Source organism: Calidris pugnax, unplaced genomic scaffold (assembly GCF_001431845.1).
Source record: "Calidris pugnax isolate Ruff unplaced genomic scaffold, ASM143184v1 scaffold58, whole genome shotgun sequence".
NCBI classification, from domain to species: Eukaryota; Metazoa; Chordata; class Aves; order Charadriiformes; family Scolopacidae; genus Calidris; species Calidris pugnax.
In genome coordinates this window covers 6,957,223-6,965,492 of record NW_015090868.1, presented here as the reverse complement: position 1 = coordinate 6,965,492, position 8,270 = coordinate 6,957,223, and positions in this window count along the sequence as shown.

Sequence of the window (8,270 nt, the reverse complement as noted above, 5' to 3'; positions counted from 1 at the left end):
CCAGTATTTTCATCAGGTTCTGGTGACGTATTACTCTGTACACAAAGTCATTTGAGCTTCACTCATGTTCTCTGTTGTCATCAGAAGTCTTTACTGAAGATTCAGCCTTATGTTACGCAGTTGGATATAGTTCATTTCCTTAGAAAACGGTTTTCTGGCTCTGGACACAATCAGTTTCCAGTTGTGTCAAGAGCACCCAGTCAATGCCCAGGTCTGTTTTCCTTGGTTTCAGTGTATAATTTCCATTTCATAGGAGCAATAAGACCTTTCAGTGCACATAAAGGAAATTATTGTGCTTTTGGTTGGTTATCAAAGTCACTTGGCCTTTAGCCTTCTGCCTTATCATACCTTCCAAGACGTGCTCTAATTGCCCTATAATGCTTTGCATGATGCATCTTATTATTCAGTATGTAACTCCAGCCGTACTTATTCCATGCGAACTGTAGAGTCAGAGTTTTTGTGGGGAATTGTCATATACTATGCAGTGGCTGACTGTGATTTTGTTCTTGGGATGAGCTCTGACATCAGTAGTATGTATCAATTCAGTAAATAAAATATGTCGAAAGGATAAAAAGAAAAAAATTACAGTGATGATCTGAAGCACTAGCGGCAATCAAAATGTGAACAACGAAAACAAATTTCACCTTTTGGGGGAAATACTTGTTTGTCAGAAACTAATCAGAATTTATGCAGGCAGCTGGTTGTACAGAAGACATAATTCCAACAAAATACGATCATACGTACCTATAAACTGTATAGTATGTTATTTCCTGAAGTTCCCAGAGACCAGCAGACAACATAAATGTCATATTAATGTTGACATGGCACTGTACCAATATTAATGTGACTCTTGGAATATGGAATGTAAACAGAAGTTTCAAATAGAAACGTTCTAATCTTGAATTCTTTTTTTTTATTATTATTATTATTTTTCCTTTTAAAATCAACAATGGAATATAAGGAAATTCCATCTTGAGGTTCTGGTAACAAAACCACGAGAGTGGAGCTTGAGTGCTTTATGTCACCCTAATCCTTTGATGAAATCCTAGCCTTGTATTACATGGTTGCTTATCTATCATTATTCTTCTTCTAATGTATCAATTTAAAGGTTTACAGAGTTAGATTAGGTTGAATCTGTGTTGTGTTCAACTGTAAAGGGTCAACACAAATCTGTCGGCATTTTGCACACTTAATATGTATTATTATAATACAACATGTTACTTTTATGGTAATTTTTTTTACACATATAACTACCTCCATGAATTTGATGAAATGCAGCAACATGAAAAGCGTATTGTACAAAGCAAGGTTCAAAACTTTGAAGCATTTAGGTCATGGCGTTCTCTTGTGTGTCAATGCTTGCGTATGAAGTCATCATGTTTCCATTGCCACAATTTCCTTCTACGATATTAAAAATCTGGCTTTCAGATGAGTCACTTAAAGGACTTGGACAAGGCTGGGTAATTGGGGTAAAAGTAAAGAAAAGGGGAGGCCGAAACCTTCCCTCCTCTCCCCCCCGGTTACTGCAAAAATTTCTGCCTGGTAGAACTTGAAAATGTAATTTAGCAAATTAGGAACATCTACAGTCTGTGAAATACGATGGACCGTTTGGGGTGTAACAGAAGACACTCTGGGTATTTTCTTGGCAGCCTTCAAGTACTTTGGGGCCCTGTTCTGCCTCCCTCTTTGTCAACATATCGGGTCCTTTACCGCTGCGCACTCTGTTCTCTGCCTCGTGTGCGTCTCAAACACTCGCTCCTCGAGCAATTACCAACGGCCTTTAATTGACTTGGCCGGGAGCGGGGGACCCTACTCGAGGTATGTGCCTCTTGTTCCAAGAACGTGGGCAAGGATCCAAGAAAAAGGAAGCTGGCTTTTGAACAGTCGCCAGCTGCAACAAGCCACCTTTCGAGAGGGAAGAAAGAAAGAAAGATTTTTTTATTTTGGGGTTTTTTTGTTGGTTTTTTTTGTTGTTTTTTTTTGTTGTTGTTTTTCCAAAAAACCAAAGGAAGAAAGTGGCAGTTGAACCTAAGCAGATCATGTTTATATAAAAAAAAAAATCCCGGTTTATGAACACGTCTTTCAGCAAACCTAGTACCATTATCCTGATGCAAATTAATACACGATCACCAGTCGAGCTAATTTTGCCGTTTTAAGTATATTTCAGTTGGAAAATGAGAAGAAAATCATCAGCCATTTGACTCCTTGCACCACTGTAAATTGTCCGTTATACGCGAAACAATGTTCACTCAACTTTAAAAACTAAAATGTATTGGAAAACAAATATTTTAATGAAAACCATGGCCTTAAGTGCTTGCCAGCGGTAGTTGTTTTTTTTTAGAAAAGAGACCAAGCAGAGCAGTATTTAGAGGCCATCATAAACGTGGATAATACTTTGCACTTAAATCACAGCTTTTCACCCCAGGGCCTCGAAGCACTTGGTACCAGCGAAGCCTCAGGAGCCCGTGGGGGGTGGGGAGAGCTCACAGACCCTCTGTGCCCAGGAAAAAACAAAGGCTCGGAGTCTGCCGGCAAATTTATTAACCAGTAGCTTTCTTAAAGTTTCTGGAAAAAGTTTAATAATTGACCAAAGTGTTTCATGTTCATGCTCTGAAGTTATTTTGATGCATTCGGCGTGTTTTAAGAGAGAACCTACTTTGCAGTCCTGCAGAGGCTCTTGGAGTAGCAGTGCCAAACCCAGTCAGTTTTCGGTTAATACGAGTCTCCTGCTGGCGGTGGTTTTAGAGAACAGTTGTTTTAATTAAAAAATTTGTTTTTCGGATACATTTCGCAGAGCTTCGCCCGACGCGATTCTTCCAATCGTCGTGCTGAGAAAGCAAATAGCGCTCCCAATCCGGTGTCCCACCCCCCCAGTTTACAATTCTCTTTGCTCTTCTGAAGAAAGCTGTACAGTATTAGAGAGAAATGTTCTATTTTTTACGAAATCCTTTAAAAAAAAAAAAGAAAAAAAGAGAAGAAAAGGTATATATCTAAAATGTTCCCCCCTCCCCCCCCCAGCATAAGTGAAGCGCATCGTTAAACCGCATGAGGAACATGTGGAGGACCCACCAAAAGCCAAGGTGGTGCTAGAAGAGAAGGGGAATATGGGGCTTCTTCTGCTCCTGGGGCTGTGGTGGGTGAGGTGGGTGCCAACCCGGCGTGACTCCCCCCTGGTCTCCCCCAGCTCCCGGGGAGACGGGGACCGGGTCCTTAACTCCATTGAAGCTCCTTCCCGAGCTGAGGGTTTCCCTGTTCCTCCCCACCCCGACCCCGGAGGAGAGGAAGCTCCTTCTGCTTCCAAAAAGGAGCAGAAGGCCAGAGGGGTGACACCCATGGCCACCCTGCCCTTAGACCTTCCAGCCACCCAAAGGACACCCACCCCCCTCCCCACCAAGTGCGAAAGGGCCCTTGGAGAATAATTGGCGCAGATGTTACTTTTATACGTGGAGGAGACTTTTTTAAGTTCAAAGGGATCATAAATTCTGCAGGTAATTTTTTTTTTTCTGTGAGTGACTGAATGTGGCTGTTGCATTTAGGTTTAAATGAGTTAATAAATGCAAGTGGGACTTACTGTATGTTAGAAGGGAGTTTTGCAGCCAAGACTGCCTTGTATAAATGTGTTTGCACTGAAAAAAATTAAAAAAAAAAAAAAAAAAATTTAAAAAAATTACTTGGTCTCTGGTTGCTGTAAAGGTCATCCAAGATGGATGTTCTGTTTATATTGTATAGTATTTCATATGAAATAATTACAGTTCATGAAATGTCTTCCCTAACGTTACTGATTTATAACAGCACATTTGTAACATGGTTTTTATTGTGTCGGTGTACCATATTGTAAATGATGATTACTTGTCATGCTTAGTATAATAATTTAAAGGAAAAAAAAAAAAAAAGGACAGGGATTTTTGTAAGTCTATATTTGAAAGTCCCTCCATAATGGTAATATTGTGTTCATGTTGTTTATGTAGTGTTGTGTGAAATATCCATTTTGGATTGTGTTACTTTTTAAGATATTAAATAACATTTGGTTATATGTTCTAAGTGGATTCTTTGCCCCCTTCGGTGGTTTTTAGAGAAAATACTGAACGTTTCCATTTAACGCGCTGTTTCCCTTCCCCCTCTTAGGAAACCTTGAAACAACAAACCAGAAGCCCAAGGGTCATCGTGGCTTGCTGAGCCCATGAACGCTTCATCCAAGCTCTGTGAGCCCTTCTAGTAAGAGCACAAGGGAGAAAATTCACTGATTTTTGGAACATCCCAGCTTGTGTTGGACGTGGAGGCGATGGGTGCAGAGGGGATGTGGTCCCCACCCCAACGCCTGAGCGACCAGCTGAGATGTACCAAGCTCTGGGGAAGCAGAAGTCGAGGTCGTCTCAACTGCCTTTGGCAGCACCTTCTTCCTATAGATGCTGCTTTGGTTTTTATCTTGCAAATCCTGCAAATACTCACAGACAACCTCTAGTTCCACCCCCTGCCCTGGGCAGGGACACCTCCCACCAGACCAGGTTGCTCCAAGCCCCATCCAGCCTGGCCTTGGACACCTCCAGGGATGGGGCAGCCACAGCTTCTCTGGGCAACCTGGGCCAGGCTCTCACCACCCTCAGAATAAAGAATTTCTTCCTGAGATCTCATGTAAATCTCCCCTCTTTCAGTTTAAAACCATTCTCCCCCTCATCCTGTCACTCCCCTCCCTGATCCAGAGTCCCTCCCCATCTCTCCTGGAGCCCCTTTAGGGACTGGAAGGGGCTCTCAGGTCTCCCCGGAGCCTTCTCTTCTCCAGGCTGAACCCCCCAACTCTCTCAGCCTGTCCTCACAGCAGAGGGGCTCCAGCCCTCCCAGCATCTCCGTGGCCTCCTCTGTACCCGCTCCAACAGGTCCATGTCCTTCTGCTGTTGGTGGCCCCAGAGCTGGAGGCAGCCCTGCAGGGGGGTCTCCCCAGAGCAGAGCAGAGGGGCAGAATCCCCCCCTTGCCCCTGCTGGCCACGGGGCTGGGGGTGCAGCCCAGGGTGTGGGGGGTTTCTGGGCTGTGAGGTCACATTGTCTAGCTTCTCACCCACCAACACCCCCACGTCCTTTTGGCAGGGCTGTTCTCCATCCCTTCATCCCAACCCTGTGCTGATACTGGGGGTTGCCCCAACCCAGGGGCAGGACTCAGCACTTGGCCTCGTTGAACCTCATGAGGTTCACATGGGCCCAACTTCTCCAGCCTGTCCAAGTCCCTCTGAATGGCCTCCATCCATCAGGCCTGTTGATCATTCTACTCAGCTTGGGCTGAGGAAAATCATTTTATCTTCCAACCGTGGTGTTTTATTTCTAAGTGGTAGCCAGCAGACCCTGGATATTTATTATTTATTCATGATGAAGAACCTCAAGAGTCCTCAGACCTGAGGCAGCCAATGTATTTATTGTTCCTCCTTAAAAGGTAGACCCTTCGCCTGTTACGGTTTTATTGTTACCTGTAGCCCAGCGTGGAGACACAGGATTTCTCATGCTTTGCTCTTAGACAGCAGGTAACAGTTCCACCAAATCACAGCTTGTACAGAAAAAAACCAAACCAAACCAAAAAAACCAAACAACCACAAAAAAAAACCCAAAATGAGAAATCCACTTATTTTTGAAGAAAGAAGTAAAAAAATAATCCCAGAAAAAATGGAGCTTTGCAGACTGACTAACAGTTTTGAAAAGCTCTCTGGCTGCGTTTAAAACGTTCGCCTGGAGACGAGTGGACTTTCCTTGAACCAGAAACTATTAAAAAGACCATTGCCTTAAAATATTTAGACCGTAGCGGATTTCAGAACCATTTCTCTTTCTAAAAACTGAGCCCCTTGGGATGTTGCTGGGGAGGAAGCTGCCTTTTCAACACCAGGTCAGTAGTAGGGCTAACTAGTCACCAGGTCTGGCTGGTGGAGACCACCAGCTTCACCCTCAAGAGAGAGCAGAGGGACTGGGCCAGTCCCACGTGTCTGGCTAAAAAGGAAGACTCTTGGCATTTATTTTTTTTATAAAAAAGGAGGAAAATAATCTCATCTGCATCCGTCATGGCTGTTGCCTTGTGCCATGGCTAGTGCAGACAGTGGTACAGCCCCGGGTCTCCCTGGAGGTGGGTCAGGAGACCACCAGCTTTTGCCCAGATTTTTCCTGGACTGGGGCCTCTGCAATTTAAGGGGAAGGGAAGGAGGGTGGATGCATTTCCCCAGAAATAGAATGGGGGAATTGAGGCTTAAAAAGTCGAGATATTTCACTAAAACGAGGAGAAAAACTCAAAAGAGGGCAGAGAAATGGGAGGGTGGGCTTCAGTAGCAGGGGAGTCCATGCCGGGACCAGGAGCTGGAGAAGAAAGATGTCAACTGAAGACAGAAGGAAAAAATCCTCACATTCCATGGAGGTAGAATCATAGCATTATAGAATGGTTTGAGTTGGAAGGGACCTTAAAGATCATCAAGTTCCAACTCCCTGCCCTGGGCAGGGACCCCTCCCACCAGACCAGGTTGCTCAAAGCACCATCCAGCCTGGCCTTGACAGTAGAAGGTTCCTGGGCTCCCAGAGAACTACACGAGGTTTGTACAGATCTAAAATAAAGAGCAATGGGTACTGGAAGGTTCTGACATGTGTCTCGGGCTGTGCCATAAGGATGTGGTGTCCCTGAGCAATGCCCAGCCAGGACCCTGGGACACAGCACAGCCACTGGCAGCCAGGAGTGGGATCCTGGAAAGGGATGGAGAAGGATCCTCCTCTCTGCTGCCCAAGTGCAATGGCCCTCCATGCTCCTGCTTAACTCCTGGCCTGAAGAACAACTTGCCCTCCTTTCCCCTTGAGGTGTTCCCCTCCGCTCAGACATCCCCCGAAAACACAAGTCCTAATTGCTCAGCTCAACCCATCCTCCTTCCCCCTCCCCACGTGCATTGGAGGCTTCTTCTCGTGAAGGTTCTCCTAACCCTCAAGGCTCCTACATTCATCTTGGAATCAAACCTTCTCCCTTCTTCCCCCCCCAGCTCCCACCATACGTGCAATAACCTGCTGTTTGTTCCCTTCCAAAGGCTGCAGGGCTCCTCTGAGCTCAGTCTGTGGCCAACAAAACCATCTCCTCTCTCCAGCAGGAGAAGGCCCATGATGCGTCCCAGATGTTTGCACGTGGCAGCAGCCTCCAGACACAACAGATTAGGGGAGGGAGATGGAGAAACAACGAGCAATATCTCACTGGTGCGTGAAGCCTTTCCAACATCACTTGGAAGCGTCCTTGTTTCTAGCTGTGGTTGTCATGAGGAACTGGAGGGGGTGGGGGGATGCAGAACAGTTTCAAATCATGGTATGAGGTTCATCTTACATCTTTTCTTTGCTTACCGACTGCCAGCTCCAAATTAGGTCCATGAACTCCAATTAGCTCCATTCCTGTCCCTTCAAACAGAAGAAAAGTGCTGGCTGAGACCATCTCTGCCCTGCAGCTGCTGGTGGTGTGCTCAGCTCTCTCGGGTGGTCTTCTTCTCCCCACCCTGGCAGGATTTCTGCCCAAATGGGGTCTCTGTGCTGTTGGGGCTGTCACTACCCACATTGGGGAGAAACACCAGGGCCGGTGGGGGGCTGAATGCAGAAAGAGAGCTCCTCTTCCATGGAAAATTCCCTGTGCTTCATCAACCCCATGCTGGAAATAGGACCAACAAAAATAAGTTGTGGGTTTGGTGGGTTTTTTTTCCCCAAGAAGTGTCTTAAATACTCAGTTTCACAGAGAGAGGCCAGGGGCTGAGCAGCTCCTTGCTAGAGAGTTCTTTCTTTTCATTTTGGGGCTGAAACTGGTGTCCTGGTTTGAGTGACACAGGACTAATTTCTCTTCTAATGCTGGGGAAAATTGCAGTTTTAGAGAACAATAATGGGAAAAAACACCACCATTAATAATAATAATAATGGTAAAAGAGTACACAGGACCCAAGTCACACCCAGTGCCCAGTGAATTGGTTGCCCAGACTGACCCGAGCAGACACCGTGGATCTCCCTGCCATGGTCAATCCCCATTTATATCCCAAGTCTGACATCTATGGTATGGAATATTCCATTGGCCATCCCGTTGCCTGCTGAACTAGCAGAAAAACTGAAAAAAAAAAGTCCTTGACTAGTATAAACACTACTTAGCAACAACTAGAACAATATGCATTATTGACATTGTTTTCATACCAAATCTGAAAACACAGCAACCGCTAGAAAAGGAAATTAACCCCATCCCAGCTGAAACCAGGAGAGGAGCCCATCTGTGGGCAGCTCTCCAGGGCACGGGGACA